This window comes from Pelobates fuscus, chromosome 6 (genome assembly GCF_036172605.1).
Source record: "Pelobates fuscus isolate aPelFus1 chromosome 6, aPelFus1.pri, whole genome shotgun sequence".
Lineage (NCBI taxonomy): Eukaryota > Metazoa > Chordata > Amphibia > Anura > Pelobatidae > Pelobates > Pelobates fuscus.
The window spans coordinates 100,486,043-100,511,163 of record NC_086322.1 but is presented as its reverse complement, the minus strand read 5'-3'; the positions used below and the strand labels follow the sequence as shown (position 1 = coordinate 100,511,163).

Here is a 25,121-nt window from a genome sequence, read left to right as displayed (position 1 = left end):
AGCTGAACCATCAAATGAATGAGTGTCAGAAGTCCTGAACTAAATTACATATTCGAAAAAATGGTTCAGCCAAGCCAACAATTTCTACAGTGCACAAGTCTATTATTCAAAAAAAATGAATTCAACTTTTAACCAGTTACAGTGATAAAATATTGCCAATTATTGCCAAATCATGAAAATGTTCACAATGTTCAAATCATATTCACAAATATAGACTGCATGCTGTGCCATAATTGCAGAGCAAGTGAATGAAGGTATTAAACTGGTTTCTTCAATATCTGCACTCATCTTCTGTTAAAAATCTGCGAAAAAGCAAATGTTTAATGCATAGAATTAATATCGCAAACTGGCACTTTTAGTGCTTTAGAAAGCTATTTTACAGATTTCTCTCTAATTCAATGGACATAAAAGATAACACAATTTGTCAAGACTTGCAATTTCATCCATCTACACGATCGTCATCTCAGACAGTTTCAAAAAATCTCCCTTGTGTAAGCATGGTCCATTGCTTAGTCAATGATTTTGTATAAGACAAAATAGGGCAAGATTAACTCTTGCCTCTTCACTACTGCAGACAATTTATTATATGCAGTTTATTGTTTCCAAAAGTGTTACAGTTCTATTTATCAAGTAATAGTGATTGTGATAATGAAAGCTTTAGTTATTGCATAGCACTCCATATATCGTACTCCTTCTATATTCACAGCACACACAAACTTTTGCCAAGGTGACTCAAATAGTATGATGGAGACAATTAGGACATGGTACAAAATTAATGAATAAAGGTCCATCTAATATTTTTATATTAGTACACTAAAACAATAATATAACTGTTTGTTTATAAAATTATAAATACAACTCTATTTAAATATACATTGGCACTTGGAATAATGCCATTTGGGGGGGGGGGGGTTGATTAGTTTAAATTGTATTTTTGTGTGTGTTTTTTTCATATATTAACGGATAAAGGATATAAAGTAACTGTCTTTTTACATTTATAGTACACTCGTATAATCTAGTATCAGTACATTTATGCTTTTAGTGGCTTGCCCTTGCCTTTTTTGTTCAATACTTTTAAGACTTAAGAATTTTGGAGAATGCCATTAAAGAGATTTAGCTATTTAATGTGAACCAGCAAACATTTGTGAGCTTGAAGAAACACAACTACTAATGTACAAATGAAAAAAGGGCAGCTCAAATTTGTAATGTTTGCAGACATTTACTGATAATATTCAATCTACGCTGAAATGTAGCAAGGGAAGGCTTGGTATTTAAATGCAATACTTTAAAAATAAATTTCAGTAAGGAAATAAATACAACAAAAGTGAATAAAAAGGTTTAAGTTAGGTAAACTAAATAATGAGAAAATAATTACACATTATTAAAGAGTAAATTTAGACTAGTACTTAGTTCTTCTTTTTTTATGGAAATCATCTCCCAATATCAATATTAAAAAAACAAAATATCTCCCTCCATCAGGGAAACGAACATCTGGGAGGACTGATAGGTCAATGAGTGTGAGCATGGGTGACCTCTAAAGTGTGTGGGTAAGTATGTAGAGTAAGTATGTGTGTTTAGTTATTTGCCCTTCACAGTCTTGTCTACTGTTATGACAAATATGCTATTACTTCCTATGCTTGGATTTATGATTACCAGTATCATTGAAATGTGTGTGTGGCATTACATGTCGTACTTATGTAATACCACCTCAAAAATAAAGATTTTCAAAAACAAAAATAAATGAAACATTGGTGAGACATCAAGCGTTTGTTCAAATATTCAGTTTTTTATCATTCACACTGTGGACTCATAAGATAAAGAGTATGAGATATATTTTAGATTTACATAGAATTTTGATTCTGTATCACAGTGTATGTCACTGCAAAAATGGAAGCATATGAAACGGGGGTAAAAAAAAAATTAAAAAAATTGTGCTTGGATGGAAAAGTGTTTGAAGTGATTTTCTGTAAATGGTCCATTTTCCAGGTGAAGTAAAATGTACGTGCCATATGTCAAAGCCCTATACTGATTACTCTTCTTTTTTACATACGGTATGGTATGGGTATTTAAATTTCATTTCACTGGATTGTGCTATTGAAAGTAGCTTGTTCGTATCATCCATTTGTTTTTTAATGGTTAGTGGACCTTTTCTATGTACCATATTTATGGAACTCATTCTGTCCCAGAGTGGGTAAGGCATTTTACATGAAGCATTACCTGTTTATCCCATACTCCCTACAAGGTGCTAAATAGGTGCCATGCCACAAACGTTCAATAAGATTTGTGCATGCTTTTATTATAAACCACACCATTCTAAACGAATTGTAAATGTTTTTGTAGAAAGAAAACAGTCAGATATATTTATAGAGCTAAAAATGTGAAATAATTCATTGAAAACTGTAAGAATGTTTTATGTTAACTAAATACAAAGTGTGACAAATGTAATCTTCTTACTCAGGCACATATTCTAATTTGCATACATTACAATTTTAAATGTCTTCCCTCTGTGCACTAAGACCAGTATATATTTACCTGGCGTGTGTTAGAATAATACATTTCGGTTAGCTAACATTTTTTATGGTACGTCGTGATAATTAATTCACAATGTAGAAATTGATTTGTTATAGTAAGATTTTCCTTGTGCTTACTCCAGTAGCAGAAAAGATACAGAAAAGTGTAAAATGGTAAAAAAAAAAAATGGTTGCTAATAAAAATTTTATTTTTCCTTTATCAACAAGGTTGCTTTTCAATTGCCTTAGGCAACATTTAACCCATATACAGTTTTTTTTTTTCGAAGGATCAACAGATGCAGGACATATTGCAGTTAGATAAGAGATATTGCCATCAATTGTGTGAAAGAAAAAAAAGTAAATTGAATGAGCAGTAAAACAGGTTCATGTAATACTAAGAATCAGGTTTAGGAGAGCGGCATAACAAATATATTCTTGATTGTCTTTCAAATCAATCATCTTCTCTGTGATGCAGAAAGGCGAGACCGCTCAACAATACTTTAGATTGTAAGTTCACCGGCTATCTCACTAAGCACTTTGTATAAAAGTGCTTCAATGGCTAGATCTCAGTTCACAGACAGGGCCCTCTTTACCTTTTGTATTGGTCTGTATAGATTGTACATTCCCCAGCACTGTTAAATATGTTGGCTCTTTTTAAACCCCAATAATAATAATAATAATAATAATAAAAAGCGTCTTGTATCACTAAAAGAGTAAGGAGATCATCCTTGCTCATGGATATTTCTTTAAATTATACAGTTACTTTATTTTCTTTTATTTAAAAAAAAAAAAAAAAAAAAAAAAAGACCATATATCTCCATAGATCTACCAACCTGATCTATAGGTAGCTAATAAGATACACAAAGTTTAAAGGAATGCTTCTACCGCAAAACAACTTAAGCTACATCTAACTTTTAAGGATTAAACTGTTTTGCAACAGTTTAACCCCAAAGTTGGTACTCCAACAGCTGTCACATCTGCCTCTCTGCTTCCTTCTTTCTGCACTGCAGTGTGAGGAAGGTATAGCCAGATGCCCCCAGGCAGGCTGAGAGCAACCTTTAATGCACCTATTGAGAGAAAAAAGAAATATCAGCAGCCATCTGCTAAACCTTCCCTTGTTGAAAAAGGGTTTAATCTCTGTATGTAACATAGCACCTGAACACTTCTGTCCCATAACTTAAATAAGCTTAACTTTGAAAGGTAGTAAGAGCGTTTCTTTAAGGAAACTTGATGAGATATTTAACCCATCACCCACTACCTAAAGGGGAAGAGTATAGAACGAGATTTGGCAGCCACCCCTATATTTATATTTGCTCAACATCTCAATGCTCACCTGCTGTGATTTATTTAACCCTTAATCTTCTTATGCCTGAGGAAGGCTATTTACACTGTGCTGTGAGATGTACTGATTATTATTATTATTATTATTATTTTATTATTTATATAGCGCCAACAAATTCCGTAGCGCTGTACAATGGGTGGACTAACAGACACATAATTGAGATCAGACCACTGGACGTACAGGAACAGAGGGGGTTGAGGGCCCTGCTCAATGAGCTTACATGCTAGAGGGAGTGGGGTATAGTGACACAAACGGGTTAAAGTAGGGGAATTAAATAGTTTATATAGAAAAAAATAGCAGATATGGCTAGACAAGCAATATATGCTATATAGAAGGGATAGCACACAAAAATGAAGATACAACCTTATACTAGGGTGGAATCTTGTATCAGATCTAAAACATAAATACAATAATATAGTGAAGTATGAATGGGCAAAAACACAAGTATCCAGGAGGTAGAGAACTTACAACAGATATTGTCGTTCTGCGCTTATCTCCCTTAGAGGGTATACGTAGCGATTCACTGTGTGGCATACACGTTGGAATTCCTCCAAATGTTAGATCAACAGATATTGTCGTTCTGCGCTTATCTCCCTTAGAGGGTATACGTAGCGAATTCACTGTGTGGCATACACGTTGGAATTCCTCCAAATGTTAAATCCTCCAAATAGGCAAAAAAGAGAGAGATACATAGAGTAGTACTGTATAAAAATATCAAAAATTTATTTCACTGATTGTACTTACATCAAGGTAACAATCAGCGAGCATGTCTCCACTAATAAGTGGACCAGGATGATAAATGGATGAACAATGCAGGTGGAATGTGGCTGATTGTACCATAAAAATACAGGAACAAATAAAAACAAATACAATAATAAAATAAATAGGATATAAATACTCAATCCAACGCGTTTCGTCTTGTGGAGACTTCTTCAGGGATATGAGTACTGGTCCCAAACGTCCGTGTTTTATATCGGTTGATCCAGGTGATTTCTGTTAAGTTCTTTCGAAAAAACCGCGGAGACGGACACTTCCGGGTTTTTCTATGCACTCTCTCATTGGCGGATGATTTAGACGGACGTCATGCGTCGTGCGTACTTCCGGGCGTGTTAGTCCTTCCGTGTTCCAACGGTGGAACGCATGACGTCGTATGTATTCTTGCGTTCCAACCGTGGAACGCATACAACAGAGGGAAGGAACGAAGAGACTGAAAAATCAGGACAGCAGTGGGCGGAAAAAAAGGACCGCCCACTGGTGGCCCGAGCTGACAGAAAAAACATCTGCACATGCATAATAAGCACATGTACAATAAATCATCATATATATATGACAATATAAAATATAAATATATAAACAAAGGACAATCTCAACATAATGAATAAAAGTAAATCTATATTTGCGGATATATAAAAAACCAAACTTAATAGAAGATATAAGAAGTGTAATACCCTTCTATCATCTCTAAAAATGAGATATAAAAATATAAATATACAAAATGAAAAGAAGAACTAAATAAAAATTACAAAATATAGTAAAGTTTCATGTAGATCCGCAAATATGTACATATAAGTCCTCAGAGCAAACAAACAAGACCCAAATACGGATATTCAGAGTGTGGCAAGATATAGTAATCTTTATCCAACAAACAGATATACATATCATAATTAGAATAGATAAAACCTTCTTAGATGTTCTATGAAGAAGAGAAAATAGAAATTAATATACAGTCAATGTACATACATTTTATGTATTTTACTACAAATTCCAATAAACCCACTCAGTGAAAAAAGAGAAGAGGGGGAAGGGGGGGGGGGGGGAGCATCATAATAAACCTGTAAGGTCTATATCCTGATTTAATCCATTCTTTAGTGTTTTTAAGTTATATATCCACTCCGCCTCTTTTTTGGCTAGCTCATGCATTTTATTGCCTCCTCTCCAATGTTTTTCAATGGAATCTATACCAATGGCGATCAAAGTAGACCAATTAAAAGATGTACAAGTGTTACAGTGTCTTGGAACACTATGTTCTACTTTATTAGTTCTAATATTATTAAAGTGTTCTCGGAGTCTGACATGGATAGGTCTGATTGTTCTGCCTATGTATTGTGCTCCACACCCGCATTGTAATAGATATATTACATATGTTGATGTGCAGTGAATAAACTTCTTTATGGTATATGTCCTCTTGGTGTAAGTGCCTGTAAAAGTGGTGGTCTTTTTCTTTTGATATGTGCAAGTAGAGCAGGTACCACATTTATGAAATCCTGCGGTCTTTTGGGAGAGCAAAAAATTATTAGCTTTATTGGACTTAGGAATCTGTGCAGGTAAAAGACTTGGAGCTAATTGATTTTTCAAATTATCAGCTTTTTTATAAATAACTATTGGTCGGTCAGGTATTACATTGCCCAGAACCTCATCCTTTTTTAAAATAGCCCAATGTTTTTGAAGGATTTTTTCTATTTTCTTGGCATGTGCGTTATATTTGGTAATAAATGCAAATTCTGTACGTATATTGTCTTTTTTGTTTTTTGATTTATTATCAACCAGAAATTCTGAACGGTCCCTTCTTTTAATGTGTGTGATTTCCTTTTCTATATGTTGTGTATTATATCCCTTTTCTGAATATCTATTTTTTATAATTTTGGCCTGTTCTTCAAAAGTTTGCATGTTGGAACAATTTCTCCGTATCCTAGTAAGTTGTCCTTTCGGGACATTATTTAGCCAAGTGGGATGGTGCAAACTAGTTTTTTTGATTGCTGTATTGCAGTCAGTTTTTTTGAAAAAGGTTTTTGTATGTAATGATCCTGTTTCAACATATAAAGTAAGGTCCAGGAAATCAATGGTCTCTTTGTGAATATTTGAGGTGAATTTTAGATTATATTGATTGGAGTTAATGTTCTTAATGAACCTTTCCAAACTCGTTTCATCGCCCTCCCAAATTATAAGTACATCATCTATGTAGCGTCGCCAGAGGACAAGGCTCCCTCCCAGCTGTGGACCCAACCGTATGTATAGAGACTCCCAATGGGAGACATACAGGTTGGCAAAACTGGGAGCGAACCTCGTCCCCATGGCGACACCACATAGCTGTAGAAAGAACGTGGAATCAAACCAAAAAAAATTCCTTGTTAGTACAAAACGAATGCATGTCAACAAAAATTCAATCTGTGTAGGACAGAAAGTATTTTGTTGTGCAAGTATGTCATTGATTACCTCTAAACCCTTAAGATGAGGGATATTCGAGTATAGGGCAGTTACATCAACTGTGGCCAAAATATAAGATGGTTTCCAAACAAAGGACTGCAAGGTTTGTAAAATGTGTTTTGTATCCTTGATAAAGGAGGGGCATAGAGGTACAAAAGGTTTAAGAAAAAAATCCACATATTCTGAAAGGTTACATGATAACGAATTAATCCCGCTGATAATGGGACGACCGGGAGGGGAGGACAGGTTTTTGTGGATTTTTGGGAGAAAATAAAAGATGGCTATCTTGCATGTAGGATTATAGATATATTTAAATTCTTCTGTTGAAATAATATTATTGTCAAGCCCCTTCTGGAGTAAAACCCGAAGGTCCTCCAAAAAGGGTTTAGTGGGATCTTGTTTAAGAATTTCATATGTCGTATTATCTCCCAAAATACGGAAGGCTTCTTCCATATAGTATTGTCTACTCATGATGACTGTACCTCCTCCCTTGTCTGCTTCTTTAATTACCAATTGAGAATCTTTTTTTAGTTTATTTAGGGCTTGTCTTTCTTTATTAGTTAAGTTGTATTTAAATTTATATTTCGCTTCTTCTTTCTTTTGTATTTTGTCCAAATCTGTTTGTACCAAATCGTTAAAAACTTCTAAATACTTTCCTCTTTCAAATGTCGGATAGAAGTTGGATTTATTTTTTAAGTTAGAATGGACAAATGTGATATCTGTTATGCTGGGATTCGTATTAGTTGGATCTGCTGTTCTATTTGTTGGATCTGCTGTTCTATTGGATGTAAGAATAGTGGTGTCACACAGTGTCATGTTTTTCTTTTTTTCAAAAAAACGTTTTACGGTAAGTTTTTTAAGGAACTTCTGGTTATCAATAAACAATTCGAAGGGTTTTATGCCTGCTGTGGGGGCAAATTTTAGTCCTTTTTCCAAAAGTGATAGTTCTTGGGTTGTTAAATCAACCCCAGAGATATTAAAGATACCTTTTGTTAATTTCGATTGAGTCTGTGAGTGGGTGTCGGGGATAGTGAATGCTCTGGTTCTTCCATTTCTATATGCGGTCTCTTTTTTTGGGGGGAACTGAAATGCTGGAATCTGTTTTTGGTCGGAATTAAGTTGGGTTTTGCTTGTTTTAGCCCTTTTCCTAAAAAAGATGAGGAAAATGAAGGACTGTTAATTGTATGTAATCTTTCTGAGTCTACCCTTTGGGATGGTTTCGGATTCCTCCATGTATCGTGGGGGTATTTGGAATGCCTTTGTCTATTAAAGGAATATCTATTCGACGATGTATTGAACAACTTGTTTTTTGACCAATTTCTGATACTACCTTCTTTATAGTCTGTTTGATCCCTTTTAAATTTTGATGACTTAGTTGTGGAAATTCTGTCATCTACTATTTTTATCTTATCTTTTAAGATCTTATAGTTGATTTCTATATTTTTTATATCTTTTTGGGTGATTATTTCGTTTTCTAGTTTTTGTATTTCGTCCTCTATTTGTTTAAGAGATCTTTTTTGAAAATCTATCAGACTTTGAATATACTTATTAGAACATTCATCACTGGCCTTAAACCATTCTTCCATTAGCTGTTTATCCTCCATTCCATAGGCTGGTGTTTTTAAGACTCTGAGGCCTCTTGGAATGATGTTGGCTGCCAAATATTGTTCTAATGAAGTGATTTCCCACCATTTTTTTGTCTCTTTTTCTAGTAGGTGTTCTAATGTTTGAAATTTTTTTGAGAGGGTGTTATCTATGGGTGGAATCTCTTGATGAAATAATAGATTAATTCTTTTGTTGCGTTCTTGACGCATCTCATTAAAAACATTATTAGATGCCATAGGGATATACGGTATAGTAACAAGTGAGGAAAATATTACAAAGATATACAGAGAGTGTGTACTATATCGTTAATCCAACAAATAGAGATAGAGACTGTGCTATCACCAAGAGTGTACCTCACTCACTCAATAATAGGTAATATAGAAAAAAATAGCAGATATGGCTAGACAAGCAATATATGCTATATAGAAGGGATAGCACACAAAAATGAAGATACAACCTTATACTAGGGTGGAATCTTGTATCAGATCTAAAACATAAATACAATAATATAGTGAAGTATGAATGGGCAAAAACACAAGTATCCAGGAGGTAGAGAACTTACAACAGATATTGTCGTTCTGCGCTTATCTCCCTTAGAGGGTATACGTAGCGATTCACTGTGTGGCATACACGTTGGAATTCCTCCAAATGTTAGATCAACAGATATTGTCGTTCTGCGCTTATCTCCCTTAGAGGGTATACGTAGCGAATTCACTGTGTGGCATACACGTTGGAATTCCTCCAAATGTTAAATCCTCCAAATAGGCAAAAAAGAGAGAGATACATAGAGTAGTACTGTATAAAAATATCAAAAATTTATTTCACTGATTGTACTTACATCAAGGTAACAATCAGCGAGCATGTCTCCACTAATAAGTGGACCAGGATGATAAATGGATGAACAATGCAGGTGGAATGTGGCTGATTGTACCATAAAAATACAGGAACAAATAAAAACAAATACAATAATAAAATAAATAGGATATAAATACTCAATCCAACGCGTTTCGTCTTGTGGAGACTTCTTCAGGGATATGAGTACTGGTCCCAAACGTCCGTGTTTTATATCGGTTGATCCAGGTGATTTCTGTTAAGTTCTTTCGAAAAAACCGCGGAGACGGACACTTCCGGGTTTTTCTATGCACTCTCTCATTGGCGGATGATTTAGACGGACGTCATGCGTCGTGCATACTTCCGGGCGTGTTAGTCCTTCCGTATCTGCTATTTTTTCTAGCCATATCTGCTATTTTTTTCTATATTACCTATTATTGAGTGAGTGAGGTACACTCTTGGTGATAGCACAGTCTCTATCTCTATTTGTTGGATTAACGATATAGTACACACTCTCTGTATATCTTTGTAATATTTTCCTCACTTGTTACTATACCGTATATCCCTATGGCATCTAATAATGTTTTTAATGAGATGCGTCAAGAACGCAACAAAAGAATTAATCTATTATTTCATCAAGAGATTCCACCCATAGATAACACCCTCTCAAAAAAATTTCAAACATTAGAACACCTACTAGAAAAAGAGACAAAAAAATGGTGGGAAATCACTTCATTAGAACAATATTTGGCAGCCAACATCATTCCAAGAGGCCTCAGAGTCTTAAAAACACCAGCCTATGGAATGGAGGATAAACAGCTAATGGAAGAATGGTTTAAGGCCAGTGATGAATGTTCTAATAAGTATATTCAAAGTCTGATAGATTTTCAAAAAAGATCTCTTAAACAAATAGAGGACGAAATACAAAAACTAGAAAACGAAATAATCACCCAAAAAGATATAAAAAATATAGAAATCAACTATAAGATCTTAAAAGATAAGATAAAAATAGTAGATGACAGAATTTCCACAACTAAGTCATCAAAATTTAAAAGGGATCAAACAGACTATAAAGAAGGTAGTATCAGAAATTGGTCAAAAAACAAGTTGTTCAATACATCGTCGAATAGATATTCCTTTAATAGACAAAGGCATTCCAAATACCCCCACGATACATGGAGGAATCCGAAACCATCCCAAAGGGTAGACTCAGAAAGATTACATACAATTAACAGTCCTTCATTTTCCTCATCTTTTTTAGGAAAAGGGCTAAAACAAGCAAAACCCAACTTAATTCCGACCAAAAACAGATTCCAGCATTTCAGTTCCCCCCAAAAAAAGAGACCGCATATAGAAATGGAAGAACCAGAGCATTCACTATCCCCGACACCCACTCACAGACTCAATCGAAATTAACAAAAGGTATCTTTAATATCTCTGGGGTTGATTTAACAACCCAAGAACTATCACTTTTGGAAAAAGGACTAAAATTTGCCCCCACAGCAGGCATAAAACCCTTCGAATTGTTTATTGATAACCAGAAGTTCCTTAAAAAACTTACCGTAAAACGTTTTTTTGAAAAAAAGAAAAACATGACACTGTGTGACACCACTATTCTTACATCCAATAGAACAGCAGATCCAACAAATAGAACAGCAGATCCAACTAATACGAATCCCAGCATAACAGATATCACATTTGTCCATTCTAACTTAAAAAATAAATCCAACTTCTATCCGACATTTGAAAGAGGAAAGTATTTAGAAGTTTTTAACGATTTGGTACAAACAGATTTGGACAAAATACAAAAGAAAGAAGAAGCGAAATATAAATTTAAATACAACTTAACTAATAAAGAAAGACAAGCCCTAAATAAACTAAAAAAAGATTCTCAATTGGTAATTAAAGAAGCAGACAAGGGAGGAGGTACAGTCATCATGAGTAGACAATACTATATGGAAGAAGCCTTCCGTATTTTGGGAGATAATACGACATATGAAATTCTTAAACAAGATCCCACTAAACCCTTTTTGGAGGACCTTCGGGTTTTACTCCAGAAGGGGCTTGACAATAATATTATTTCAACAGAAGAATTTAAATATATCTATAATCCTACATGCAAGATAGCTATCTTTTATTTTCTCCCAAAAATCCACAAAAACCTGTCCTCCCCTCCCGGTCGTCCCATTATCAGCGGGATTAATTCGTTATCATGTAACCTTTCAGAATATGTGGATTTTTTTCTTAAACCTTTTGTACCTCTATGCCCCTCCTTTATCAAGGATACAAAACACATTTTACAAACCTTGCAGTCCTTTGTTTGGAAACCATCTTATATTTTGGCCACAGTTGATGTAACTGCCCTATACTCGAATATCCCTCATCTTAAGGGTTTAGAGGTAATCAATGACATACTTGCACAACAAAATACTTTCTGTCCTACACAGATTGAATTTTTGTTGACATGCATTCGTTTTGTACTAACAAGGAATTTTTTTTGGTTTGATTCCACGTTCTTTCTACAGCTATGTGGTGTCGCCATGGGGACGAGGTTCGCTCCCAGTTTTGCCAACCTGTATGTCTCCCATTGGGAGTCTCTATACATACGGTTGGGTCCACAGCTGGGAGGGAGCCTTGTCCTCTGGCGACGCTACATAGATGATGTACTTATAATTTGGGAGGGCGATGAAACGAGTTTGGAAAGGTTCATTAAGAACATTAACTCCAATCAATATAATCTAAAATTCACCTCAAATATTCACAAAGAGACCATTGATTTCCTGGACCTTACTTTATATGTTGAAACAGGATCATTACATACAAAAACCTTTTTCAAAAAAACTGACTGCAATACAGCAATCAAAAAAACTAGTTTGCACCATCCCACTTGGCTAAATAATGTCCCGAAAGGACAACTTACTAGGATACGGAGAAATTGTTCCAACATGCAAACTTTTGAAGAACAGGCCAAAATTATAAAAAATAGATATTCAGAAAAGGGATATAATACACAACATATAGAAAAGGAAATCACACACATTAAAAGAAGGGACCGTTCAGAATTTCTGGTTGATAATAAATCAAAAAACAAAAAAGACAATATACGTACAGAATTTGCATTTATTACCAAATATAACGCACATGCCAAGAAAATAGAAAAAATCCTTCAAAAACATTGGGCTATTTTAAAAAAGGATGAGGTTCTGGGCAATGTAATACCTGACCGACCAATAGTTATTTATAAAAAAGCTGATAATTTGAAAAATCAATTAGCTCCAAGTCTTTTACCTGCACAGATTCCTAAGTCCAATAAAGCTAATAATTTTTTGCTCTCCCAAAAGACCGCAGGATTTCATAAATGTGGTACCTGCTCTACTTGCACATATCAAAAGAAAAAGACCACCACTTTTACAGGCACTTACACCAAGAGGACATATACCATAAAGAAGTTTATTCACTGCACATCAACATATGTAATATATCTATTACAATGCGGGTGTGGAGCACAATACATAGGCAGAACAATCAGACCTATCCATGTCAGACTCCGAGAACACTTTAATAATATTAGAACTAATAAAGTAGAACATAGTGTTCCAAGACACTGTAACACTTGTACATCTTTTAATTGGTCTACTTTGATCGCCATTGGTATAGATTCCATTGAAAAACATTGGAGAGGAGGCAATAAAATGCATGAGCTAGCCAAAAAAGAGGCGGAGTGGATATATAACTTAAAAACACTAAAGAATGGATTAAATCAGGATATAGACCTTACAGGTTTATTATGATGCTCCCCCCCCCCCCCTTCCCCCTCTTCTCTTTTTTCACTGAGTGGGTTTATTGGAATTTGTAGTAAAATACATAAAATGTATGTACATTGACTGTATATTAATTTCTATTTTCTCTTCTTCATAGAACATCTAAGAAGGTTTTATCTATTCTAATTATGATATGTATATCTGTTTGTTGGATAAAGATTACTATATCTTGCCACACTCTGAATATCCGTATTTGGGTCTTGTTTGTTTGCTCTGAGGACTTATATGTACATATTTGCGGATCTACATGAAACTTTACTATATTTTGTAATTTTTATTTAGTTCTTCTTTTCATTTTGTATATTTATATTTTTATATCTCATTTTTAGAGATGATAGAAGGGTATTACACTTCTTATATCTTCTATTAAGTTTGGTTTTTTATATATCCGCAAATATAGATTTACTTTTATTCATTATGTTGAGATTGTCCTTTGTTTATATATTTATATTTTATATTGTCATATATATATGATGATTTATTGTACATGTGCTTATTATGCATGTGCAGATGTTTTTTCTGTCAGCTCGGGCCACCAGTGGGCGGTCCTTTTTTTCCGCCCACTGCTGTCCTGATTTTTCAGTCTCTTCGTTCCTTCCCTCTGTTGTATGCGTTCCACGGTTGGAACGCAAGAATACATACGACGTCATGCGTTCCACCGTTGGAACACGGAAGGACTAACACGCCCGGAAGTACGCACGACGCATGACGTCCGTCTAAATCATCCGCCAATGAGAGAGTGCATAGAAAAACCCGGAAGTGTCCGTCTCCGCGGTTTTTTCGAAAGAACTTAACAGAAATCACCTGGATCAACCGATATAAAACACGGACGTTTGGGACCAGTACTCATATCCCTGAAGAAGTCTCCACAAGACGAAACGCGTTGGATTGAGTATTTATATCCTATTTATTTTATTATTGTATTTGTTTTTATTTGTTCCTGTATTTTTATGGTACAATCAGCCACATTCCACCTGCATTGTTCATCCATTTATCATCCTGGTCCACTTATTAGTGGAGACATGCTCGCTGATTGTTACCTTGATGTAAGTACAATCAGTGAAATAAATTTTTGATATTTTTATACAGTACTACTCTATGTATCTCTCTCTTTTTTGCCTATTTGGAGGATTTAACATTTGGAGGAATTCCAACGTGTATGCCACACAGTGAATTCGCTACGTATACCCTCTAAGGGAGATAAGCGCAGAACGACAATATCTGTTGATCTAACATTTGGAGGAATTCCAACGTGTATGCCACACAGTGAATCGCTACGTATACCCTCTAAGGGAGATAAGCGCAGAACGACAATATCTGTTGTAAGTTCTCTACCTCCTGGATACTTGTGTTTTTGCCCATTCATACTTCACTATATTATTGTATTTATGTTTTAGATCTGATACAAGATTCCACCCTAGTATAAGGTTGTATCTTCATTTTTGTGTGCTATCCCTTCTATATAGCATATATTGCTTGTCTAGCCATATCTGCTATTTTTTTCTATATTACCTATTATTGAGTGAGTGAGGTACACTCTTGGTGATAGCACAGTCTCTATCTCTATTTGTTGGATTAACGATATAGTACACACTCTCTGTATATAATTAAATAGTTTGTTAGAGAAGGGTTTATTGAGTGCTTGGTAGGTCATTTTTGACAGTTGCAGGAAAGGAGTCATGGGGTGGGGGATGAGAAGCCTGCTGACAGTTTAATTGATACGCTTTAACGAAGAAGTGAGTTTTCAAAGATTTTTTGAAGGAGTGGAGGCTGGGTGAAAGTCTGATTGAGTAGGGAAGGGAGTTCCACAGAATAGGTGCAGCCCTAGAGAAGTCTTGAAGGCGAGCGTCAGAGGTGGGGATCCGGGCAGAGGATAGGCGTAGGTCTTGGGATGAGCGCAGGGGTCTCGACGGGACATACTTGTGTATGAGGGAGGATAGGTATGTTGGAGCAGCATTATGTAGGGATTTGTAAGCAAGTGCCAGAATTTTGAATTGGGCCCTATATCTAACTGGAAGCCAATGCAGGGACTGACAGAGCGTGGAGGCGTGGGAGGTGCGACCGGACAGGAAAATAAGCCTCGCAGCCGTGTTCATTACAGATTGCAGCGGTGCAAGCTGGGAACATGTAAGACCGGTCAGAAGGGGATTGCAGTAGTCGAGGCGAGAGAGAACAACAGCATGAACCAATATCTTAGCCGCGTCCGGCGTTAGATATGGGCGGATGCGCGCTATGTTCTTGAGTTGGATTTGACTATCGATTGGACATGGGGAGTAAAAGAGAGGTCAGAATCGAAAAGAACCCCTAGGCAGCGAGCCTGCGAGGTAGAGGTGATAGTAGCGCCGTTGACTTGGATGGAGACAACAGGAGTAGCAGCACTTGAGGGAGGAAAAACTAGAAGTTCTGTTTTGGACAGGTTGAGTTTAAGGAAGTGAGCAGCCATCCAGTTGGAAATAGCAGAGAGGCAGTCAGAAACACGAGTCAAGGTGGGCGGAGAGAGATCAGGGGAGGACAGGTAGATTTGCGTGTCATCTGCATATAAATGATATTGGAAACCAAAGGAGCTGATGAGTTTACCAAGGGAGGCAGTATAGATGGAGAACAATAGGGGGCCGAGGACAGATCCTTGGGGGACGCCGACAGAGAGGGGTTGGTGAGAAGAGGCAGAACCAGAGAACTGAACACTGAAAGAGCGCTGGGAGAGGTAGGAGGAGCACCAGGAGAGAGCAGTATCCCGTAGACCAAAGTTACGAAGAATGTGAAGAAGCTGTTGATGATCAACAGTGTCAAATGCGGCAGAAAGATCAAGGAGGATTAGGATAGAGTATTGGCCGTGAGATTTAGCAGCAATTAAGTCGTTGGATACTTTGGTCACAGCAGTTTCGACAGAGTGACCAGCGCGGAATCCAGACTGAAGGGGGTCAAGCAGAGAGTTGGATTCGAGAAAGTCTGTCAATCTGGCGTACACAACTCTCTCGAGGATCTTGGAGGCAAATGGGAGTAGCGAGATAGGGCGGTAGTTGGATGGGGAGTTGGGATCAAGGTTGGGCTTTTTCAGAATCGGGGTTACGGTTGCATGTTTGAAGGGTGAGGGAAATGTGCCAGAGGAAAGGGAGAGATTGAAAATGCTAGCGAGAGGAAGAGCAAGAAAGGGAGACAAAGTGCGGATGAGATGCGAGGGAATAGGATCGAGAGAGCAGGTGGTGGGGCGGGAGGACAGGAGCAGTGCAGAAACCTCTTGTGCTGTAGCAGGTGCAAATGTGCATAGGATGGCAGGGGGAGTGGGGTTGGGTGATATAATGATAGGGGAAGGAGAGAGATTAGAGATCTCTTTCCTGATTGTAGAGATCTTCTCAGTGAAATGAGATGCAAAGTTTGTGGCGGACAAGGTGGTGGAAGGAGGGGTAGTCACAGGGCGAAGAAGAGCATCAAAAGTGTGAAACAGGTGTTTGGGTTGATGGGACAGTGTGCTTATGAGGGTTTTGAAGTAGTTTACTTTTGCAGAGGAAAGAGCCATGCTGTAGGAGCGCAGCATAAATTTATAGTGGACAAAGTCAGATGCAGAGTGAGACTTTCTCCAGCAGCGTTCAGCAGTTCTGGAACATTTTTGGAGGTAACGGGTCAGCTTAGTGTGCCAGGGTTGTAGTTGGGGGCGCTTGCTGCGTTTAACTGTAGGAGGTGCCATGATGTCAAGTTGAGAGGAGAGAGTGGAGTTGTAGAGTGAGGTTGCAGAGTTAGGGCAGTTGAGATTTGAGATGGGTAAAAGGAGTGTTTGGAGTGTGGTGGAGAAGTGCTGGAGATCGAGGGAGTTGAGGTTTCTGCGAGGTTGGAGAGCACTGTTCAGGTTTGTTAGAAGTGGTCTTTTAAAACTCTGACTGTGGAAGACAGGGATGATAGGGTCAAAACAGGACTGCAATAAAATCTATGGAATGGAGATGCACAGAAGAGGTGAGGATTGGTCAAGCAAGACATTTGGGTGGCTATCAATAAAATAAGGGGGGGGGGGCAAAAATAACAGAGAAAGTCTTTAGAGATAAGCAGAATGTTAAATAACATTTAAGTTAATAAACCAGTGATGAGCAGGGCAGGGAGCAACTAGCCTTAGCATGCAGGGCAAGATAAACTGCAGAATATATGCATGTATGTGTGAGCAAACACACACATCTATATATACATATATATCTATATATATACATATATATATATATACATATATATACATACAAATACACATATGTATATACACACACACACACACACACACCTACATATATTAAAGAACCAGCACACCCACTTAAGATACAATGACAAAGAAATGATGGTTAGAGATACATAGTTTAAAAGTATGCAAGTGGTCAAAATTCAATACAATTATAGTGTCCAGTATTAAGAGTAGATAGTTTCCTCCATAGTGTACCTTGCAGAAACTCAGATATGCATAAGGCCTTTTCCTTCAAGCTGTAGGTGATCTGAGCACTGTTCAGGTTTGTTAGAAGTGGTCTTTTAAAACTCTGACTTGCAGAAACCCCTCACCCCTTGCTTATTGCGTGAAGGGTAAGAGAAAATCCTAAAAACACGCTCCTTAACATTAAATATCTACATTGTGAAAGTTATGTGAATAAAGTCTGTTAATCGGGGGGCGGGGCCTGACTGCAGAGCTGAGAGGAAGCAAACCTCAGCAGCTCCTCCTGAGTACAATGATAACTGTCGAATTTAACCCCTTAACGCCGTTACGGCGTTCTATGCCGTCGCGGCTTTAAAGGGCTTTAAAGCCGTTGCGGCGGCATAGAACGCCGTAACGGCTTGCAGCCCAGGAGGTCCGGCGGTACTCACCTCCGCCGCGATCCTCTTCTGGGGGGTTGCCTCAGAGCCCAGGCAGCCACCCCACGGCAAATCAGGCCCCCGGGGGCCATGTGATCGCTCTCAAAGAGCGATCACATGGCCCCCTATAGCTGGCTGTGGATCTGCCAGCAGGGGGGCTGTCTGAAATATCAGACAGTCCCCCTGCTGGTGGGAAGAATTAAAAAAAATAATTAGACATGTGTAAAATTAAAATAAATGCATTTTTATATATATAATATATGTATATATATTATATATATAATATATATACATATTATATATATATATGTAACGTCATGCGTAATGTATTTTAATAGTAATATTAGTATATATATTAGTATTAAAATACACTTAGAGTGACGTTACATAAATATAATATATGTATATATATTATATATATAATAGATATATACACATATATTATATATATATACGTATAATTACAATAATAAATAAATAAAATTATTCAATAAATAAATAAAATATTGAAACAAAATTTAAAATAAATTATATATTCATATGTAATTTTATTCTAACTGTATTTTGTTATTAAAAAATATATATTGGTAACAAAATACACTTAGAATGACATTCTATATATATCTATCTATATATAAAATACAAATAACCGCAAATATATATAGAGAGATAAATACATATAATTACATAATAGATTACATTAGTATAGACGTAGAATTTAAATACCTATAAATGCATATATATTAAAATTCTACGTGTATATTTAAATAATCTTTTAACATAATTAGGTGATTTGATTAATTAAAATTTGATTGACATGCCTGACAACACAGGGAGAAAGTGCAGAGAATTTAATTCGCAAGCACTATATTTGACCCTGTAACTCTCCAAGACATCATAAAACCTGTACATAGGGGGTACTGTTTTACTCAGGAGACTTCGCTGAACTCAAATATTACTGTTTAAAACTGGTAAATTATATTACAATGATGATATTTTAAGTAAAAGTGAAGTTTTTTGCATTTTTTTTTACAAACAAACGGCACTTTTATGGACTATATTATTGTTGTAATATGTCTAACTGTTTTAAAACACTAATATTTGTGTTTAGTGAAGTCTCCCGAGAATAACAGTACCCCCCATGTACAGGTTTTATGGTGTTTTGGAAAGTTAGAGAGTCACATATAAGGCTTGCATTTCATTTTTTTCACATTGAAATTTGACAGATTAGTTATGTTGCCTTTGAGACCGTATGGTAGCCCAGGAATAAGAATTACCCCCATGATGGCATACCATTTGCAAAAGTAGACAACCCAAGGTATTGCAAATGGGGTATGTCCAGTCATTTTTAGTAGCCACTTAGTCACAAACACTGGCCAAATATTAATTTTTTGCTTTTTTCACACAAAAACAAATATGAACGCTAACTTTGGCCAGTGTTTGTGACTTAGTGGCTACTAACAAAGACTAAACATACCCCACGTTCAATACCTTGGGTTGTCTACTTTTTCACATGGTATGCCATTATGGGGGTAATTCTCATTCCTGGGCTACCACACTGTCTCAAAGGTAACATTACTAATCTGGCAAATTTCAATTTAAAAATGGAACTTTCTATATTTGACCCTGTAACTTTCCAAAACACCATAAAACCTGTTAATGGGGGGTACTGTTGTACTCATGAGACATCGCTGATTACAAATATGTGCATTTTTTTGCAGTAAAACCTAACAGTATTATGACATTTACAGCTAAAATGTGAGGCGGAACTACAAATTTTTTAAAAAAATTAACATTTCTCACAGTTTTTTTTAATTTTATTCATAATAAATTATGTTTCATATATAAATATTTGATATGGAATGAAAGCCCTGTTTCTCCTGAACAAAATGATATATAATAAGTGTGGGTGCATTTAATATGAAAGAGGTGAATTACGGTTGAACAGACATATATCGCAAATACCAGTTTTTGTTTACGTTTTGTTTTGATCAGAACGTGCACTATTGACTCCGTCCTGAAGGGGTTAACTACCCTAATGACAATTCAGCGAAGCAGAAAGATCATCAAATGAGGGGTGACTTCAAGCAGCATAAAATGATTGTAACGGATCCACTGGCACCCCGACTGGGTACCTCCGTTGAAAGATGCTCCTAGCGCTTCCAGAGGACTCCAAGCACTCCACCAGACACCATAAGCACCGCAGGCTGCAGCTATCTCCCTTCAGAACGAAGCAGGAACAAGCTCTTACAAGAGCTCAGTGATTATAGCAAGATTGTAGCAGATTCCCCCAATAAGAGACAGGACTCAAGCTGAGGGTAAAAATAGAACTCTCTGGCTGCTAGCTTGCAGCCCTTTTTATTAGGTGCTCCCATGAAGGGGAGGGACACACACAGTAACGTACATTAACCAATCACACAATAGTTACATCCCACACATAGCCCTCCCCTCTACTTGTAAACTAATTATCTGTACACACAGGAAAATACAATTATCCTAGGTAGGGAAAATACAGTTTTTACACAACATTCATAACTCCCAAAATATACATCACATTCGCATAAAAATACATATACACAATCAATCCATTCGGGGGAACAACATACTCAAAAATCATACGAATTGGACCAGGGGTTCAAAAGTTAGTACAAATGTGCATTTGACCTTCTGGAAGCATGGTTTTTAGAAGCTCAAACTAGTTCCCCAGAATCCTCTATCCTGGAGACAATGGAGAAGCTGATTTAATTATATCCAGGGACAAACACAGCCTCCATTAAGCACATGTTACCAGCAACCACCAAAAGACATAAAAATACATAACTCCTGTTATACTAAACAGAACCCCCACATTCAACCTATCCCCAGATGGCTTGGATCTGAGCGCTCAACATATCCAAACAGCGTTTAGATGCCACAAACACAGTTCAAACGCCATGGGGTTTAAGTTTCGTATGGGCTGATGAGAGGGCCCATAATCCTGGGGCAGCCCAATAACCCACAGTATGCCCAAATACCGTGCATAAAGGGCCAAATCGCCCAGGGACCGTAGTCACAGGGTAAGAGGCGGGCAAGCAGCCCCCTCCAAACCACAGTGGCGAAGTGGCTTTCGCTACAATGATATCACCAGAGCAGCAGTGGGGGCAACCCTCGCCCAACAGGAGACTGAGGCCTACAAGCAGGGCAGGCGCAGGAGAGGCGGCCGCTCTCCTGCTGCCAAAACAGCATGGATCACTGCGCCTGGGCCCTTGTTCCCCCCCCTTTTGACCGGTGGGGGTCATCCCGGTCTGCCTTTTGGAGGGGAGCACTCACCGACAACTGACTCCTGGGCACATATCAGATAGGTGGAAGCCACGAAGCTGAACCAAGATGGCCGACGGCACCACTTCCAACACGATGCCATCCACACCCAGCGACTGGGCAGCAGCTTTCCAAGCACGATTTGACGCTGTATGCCAGCGATTCTGGGAACGCTTGGAGAACAGGCGCCAGCCACCAGCCCCAACACAGGTCTGCTTTATGACCAGAGCAACACAGGCACAACAGCCAACCAAGAAGCTGTCCTCAGTATGGCTAAAGACCGAGGCGCAGCCAGAGGGGCACCGACCGGGCAAAGCATCCAACGGAGCTACCTACTCTCACCATGATAGCCCATCGGGGACTAGAGCCACCCAGGAGGCAACCCCCAATCACCACCCACACCTGCAAAGGAGAGCGCAACGCCAGCAGAAATATGCAGCCCCACACCGGGGAAGGACTCAGCCCCAGTAAAGAGGCAAGTCCGTGGACTAGTGGTAAAGGCTCACAGAAAGTCCCCGAGCAGGAGGGGTGCTTCACCGGCACTGCGCTGTGAAACTCAAGCGGAGGTACAGGATATCAGGGCACAGCTGAAGGGGCACGCCGTCATCCTTTCCAGGCACGCCAACAAGACCTCCAGAGTGGGCATTGGCTGAAACGGCATGGACTGTCTCGTTATGTGGCCCACAGCTTTTGACCGGGCTCTCACAGTGAGGACTCTCTCAACCTACTAGAGGCAACAAACGCTGACTAGCTTAATGTGTGTATTTATGGTGTTTTAGATGCTGAACTAATGTAGACAAGTTAAGTCTCCTTTGATAACTGAAACGTACATGTGGCCTACAATGTTTTGCAGATCAGTCGCTTGACATGGTGCTGACACAAAATATGATTATTATAACTAGCCTGTGCCTTAAATAGCAGCCAAGAGGACCTACCTAGATAGCACTCATACATTATACTGTATATAATATGCGACTAAACAAGGTTTTTGTCTTGCTTCTGCACGGCTGTGTATGTCTCACTTAACTTGCCACAGCCTAACCCTAAGAACCCCATTCCAGACACGCCTGGTCTGGAAGACTCGGGCTAACACACCCTTAAACGTAGAGATATACCTATGTCCATGTTCAGCATGTGTAAGGTTCTAATATGTACCAGATGTTTAAATATTACCAAGTTTTATATTACTTATAGGAGGCTATGTCAAACCACGTTTAAACAAATCTCATTAACAAATTCTTGATTGACACACCTATATTTAAGTTTAAGCAAAGTTCTGAATGTTTGTTGTATGCACTCGTGTTTCTCACAATATTAAAAAAAAAAAAAGTGCAAGCTCACTCTAATACCCCAAACGTAACGCTTATTTGGGGCCAGAGGATTGCCGTTGGGGTACCTCAGGCGTGTATGTAATTACTTTATGCACTGCAAAAAAATAAAATAAAAAAAAAGTCTGTTAATCATTGTCTTTTTTCCATCCAGCTAGGACATGTAGTGATGATTTGTACATTTCTGATTTAGAAGAATGAATGGATTAATTATTATTTCAGATTAATTATTTTCAAACTTCCCAAGATAATCAGGAATGTGTCATTCTACTGCATTCCCAAACCCAAATTCCCAAAGAGTCATATGTCAATCAGTTTGATGGTGAAATCTGTAAATTGGGCAATAAATTTCCACTGTTCTTAGGTACTTATTGCTAACGACCACAAACAGGCATAAGTGCAGTACAAAAAGAAGGTGATGGCAGAGTTACCACTCTGTTGGTGTGATGTTGCGAGTTGCTTCCGTGCACTGGAGCCGACCTGGATCTCGTACACCTCGGAAGGACGTCGTCCTTCAGTCTCGTTGTACTGGCTTCCTAGCTTTCAGAGTTTGAAAATTGCATCAAAGCAACAATCCATGTGTTTCGCCCTTGATACCAGGCTTTCTCAAGATAGGATGCCGCGGTAAAAATCTCGCAAATATATACCCTCTTAACCCCTTAAGGAACAAACCTTCTGGAATAAAAGGGAATCATGACATGTCACACATGTCATGTGTCCTTAAGGGGTTAAAGGCACCTCACATGTGAAAGTCCAGACAATAAAAGTTCCTAAATACAACGTTTGCATTGTCATCCATACACAGAAAAAAATATTAAAGTCACATATGTTCATAGAAAAAGCATGCTAAAGATACATACAAGTATAAATCACATATAGTATCATAATCGTTAAAAAAAATACATAATTTCTTCTTGTGATAATCATGACAAATAGAGGTGGATTCATAATGTTACCTATATATATATATATATATATATATATATATATTTTAATGTAATATGATGCTTCTTTTCACCTCTAATATCTATGATTAGTGATGTCCCGAACGGTTCGCTGGCGAATAGTTCCTGGCGAACATAGCTTGTTGGCGTTCGCCATGGATGTGAGCATATGCGATGTTCGGTCCGCCCCCTATTCATCATCATAAACTTTGACCCTGTACCTCACAGTCAGCAGACACATTCCAGCCAATCAGCAGCAGACCCTCCCTCCCACACCCTCCCACCTCCTAGACAGCATACAATTTAGATTAATTCTGAAGCTGCATTCTTTTTTTGTTTATTATACATTATCCTCCCATAGCCAGTAACCTGTGTTTATTATACATTATCCCCCCCCATAGCCAGTAACATGTGTTTATTATACATTATCCCCCATAGTCATTTATCAGTGGACCTAGGCAGCATGATGTCTTAGGCTGGCCCAGAGAGTGAGTGAGTGAGTGAGTGAATAATATAATAAATATGTTCAGAAACATATTAGTAATATATGTAAATCGGGTTCATGCAAAGAGGGTGAAAAGGTATTAAAGAAAAACAAACACAGTTATTGCATCAAATTACAAAGCCAAACTTTTAAAAGCTTTCTCGGGATGAGGAATATATCGGTTGTAGACTGAGGATTTCCATCTGCCCAATCTTTTAATAATATGCACTGGAGTGTCAGTGTTAAAGGAGACCGAAGCTGCCCCTATTCTAAATGAAAGACCCAAGACATGGATACAACCCAATCTTAGGAGTAGTGTTCTGATGTAGAAGATGAATTTAGCCGTAGTCAGAGGGATTCAGTGAGAGTAGTGGTGAAATGTGTGTGGCATGACTGAGTGTGGGTAAGTAAGAGTCAAGTATTTTAACTGGGCACTAGTTCTAGGTGGGATAAAGTGGTATAGCGGATGGATGAGTAGTTTGGTTCGTTTTAGAGGTTTGTAGAGAAAGTATATAGTGATCATGATTTTTAGCGATATCCAATATTTTTAAGGTGGTCTCAAACAAACATAAAATGCTATATAAAATTTGTGGGAATATCAAATAGTCGTGTACAGTAAATCAGAGATGGCTCAAAATATCGAACCATCGATCGGTAACCTGGATGAAGTAGGGGGTTGTGGCGCCACGTGTCCTTGGAGGGGGCTGCTTGCCCGCCTCTTGCCTTTGAACTATGGACCCGACTTTATGTGAATGTGTTAACCCAGATAGCTATGCCATGGAGCCCATTCGTGTAGTTAAAGACTTCGGCTCCATGGCAATTGAACTGTGTGAATAGGATCTGCGCGCTATTCGGTAGTTTTGTGCGCTCAGATCCCAGCTATCTGGGGATATGTGAAATGTCTGTGTGTTATGTGTAAAAGGTGACTTTATGT

At 37.8% G+C, this 25,121-nt stretch overlaps 1 protein-coding gene across 1 annotated transcript in view; it reads right to left on the bottom strand.

The window, feature by feature from the left end:
- MTNR1A (melatonin receptor 1A) overlaps nt 1–25,121 on the bottom strand; it is a 271,401-nt gene that overhangs the window by 63,113 nt on the left and 183,167 nt on the right. The gene's annotated exons all lie outside the window — the stretch shown is intronic.